This window comes from Bubalus kerabau, chromosome 7 (assembly GCF_029407905.1).
Source record: "Bubalus kerabau isolate K-KA32 ecotype Philippines breed swamp buffalo chromosome 7, PCC_UOA_SB_1v2, whole genome shotgun sequence".
NCBI lineage: Eukaryota > Metazoa > Chordata > Mammalia > Artiodactyla > Bovidae > Bubalus > Bubalus kerabau.
The window spans coordinates 86,806,324-86,808,366 of NC_073630.1; the positions used below are offsets into that span (position 1 = coordinate 86,806,324).

The following is a 2,043-nucleotide window of genomic DNA, read 5'->3' on the forward strand; positions in this document are numbered from 1 at the left end:
GTGAAAAAGGCTTATTTCCGACTAAAGTTCCTTACCAACTCTGGCAGTGATAAAGACGACATGGCACGTCTCTCTGCTCTCCCCAACTCCTAGACCAGGGAGGCTCTCAATGAGCCGTCTGCTCACAGCAAGCAGGTGAGAGGGAGTCCCCCGATTTTGTGAAAACCCAGGGAGAGAACGCTGCAAATAATTTACTTCCACCACTCTGCGTCTGAGGCTCACACGCACCAACTGTACATTCCCGGGCCAGCATTCTGCTGGGGGTCTTAATTTCATCTCGCGGCCTCCGACGGCAGCAGAGAGTCAGCCTGGCTCAGGACGAGCTGGTCCTTCTTCTCCTTCTGCAAAACCTGGTCCTCCCACAGCGCCTGGTCCACCTGGTCGTCGGTGAGCACCACGGGCTTATATTTCTCGTCGAAAAGCCGCTCATTGGCCTCCGAGTGCAGCTGGTGGGGCCCGACGATGCGCAGGTGAGCCTGCAGGTGCAGGAACTCGTCGTCATTGATGTCACAGTCACGCATCCGGGCCCCCAGCACCCACCAGCGGCCCACGAAGCCCACATCCAGAATCCGGTCCGAGAAGTTCGTCCCGCAGGGCTGCAGATACCAACAGCGAGCCTGGTAGAGGCTGGCCTGGGCATCGAAGGGCACCTCGTACACCAGCGAGCAGAGGCCCAGGCTCACGTGGCTCAGACAGCCGCGACCACGCAGTCAGAGCAGCCGCTGCACGAACGCCTCTGAGTCGCGGTTGCGAGGGGCGGGCGCCAGCAGCAGGAGGGTCCCCGACGCATCGAGCAGCGCCTCCTCGGAGGCTGCCTCGCTCCGTGCCAGGTATAGTCTATCAAATCCCTTCCCGATAAAATGCCAAACTGGTTTCTATTCTCTAATTTGAATAATAAGTATAAACATTTTTTAAATAATACATATTTCTTAGGATTGTAGTGAAACATATATGAGATTAAGGCATTCAACACAGCATCTGTGCTATTATTTTCATCACTATTATTTTACCGTTGATTGAAACTCCTTCCTGACCCCAACATCTCTGACTAGACAGATATCACAATCAGCCACTGTGTATAAGAGAAACTGACTTCCCATATTCAAGATTTCTAAGAATAGTTTCATCAGCTGCAACTGAAACCACCTTGAAATTGAAAGCAGAGTCATGTCCGGCTCTTTGCGATCCTATGGACTGTAGCCCGCCAGGCTCCTCCATCCATGGGATTTTCCAGGCAAGACTACTAGAGTGTGTTGCCATTTCCTTCTCCAGGGCATCTTCCCGACCCAGGGATCAAACCAGGTCTCCCGTATTGCAGGCAAATTCTTTACTGTCTGAGCATCAGGAAATCCCACCATAATAGAGGGATAATGACATGTAAATGATATAATGTATTTAATCATCTGGGATACCCAGTAGAGTGCTGGTCCATAGTAGGCTTTCAATTCTAATTACTTTCTCTTTCCCATAGGGCTTTTCATATTATTGTACATATTTCAAACTGGTGTCCTTGTAAGAATGTCTGTTTGGTAACTTTGCCTCTGGCATCTCCCAATTCTCATCTACATTGCATTCTATTGTCAAATTAATCTTCCTACAGAAGTCTTCGGAGTATGATATTCCCAATGTGAGAAATTTTCAAATATGCACAGAATAACTTTTTGCCTTTCTCCACAGGAATTCAAAGCTCTGCATACTTTATCTACTTCATTCCTCATTTTTCTAGGACAACTGCATTCAGTTCAGTTTAGTTCAGTCGCTCAGTCGTGTCTGACTCTTTGCGACCCCATGAATTGCAGCACGCCAGGCCTCCCTGTCCATCACCAACTCTCAGAGTTCACTCAAACCCATGTCCACCGAGTCAGTGATGCCATCCAGCCATCTCATCCTCTGTCGTCCCCTTTTCCTCCTGCCCCCAATCCCTCCCAGCATCAGGGTCTTTTCCAATGAGTCAACTCTTTGCATGAGGTGGCCAAAGTATTAGAGTTTCAGCTTTAGCATCATTCCTTCCAAAGAAATCCCAGGGCTGATCTCCTTCAGAAT

At 49.3% G+C, this 2,043-nt stretch overlaps 1 pseudogene; it reads right to left on the reverse strand.

The window, feature by feature from the left end:
- Window positions 1–272: 272 nt before the first annotated feature.
- On the reverse strand, window positions 273–1,718 carry LOC129657090 (mitochondrial import inner membrane translocase subunit Tim29-like; annotated as a pseudogene).
- Window positions 1,719–2,043: the final 325 nt, after the last annotated feature.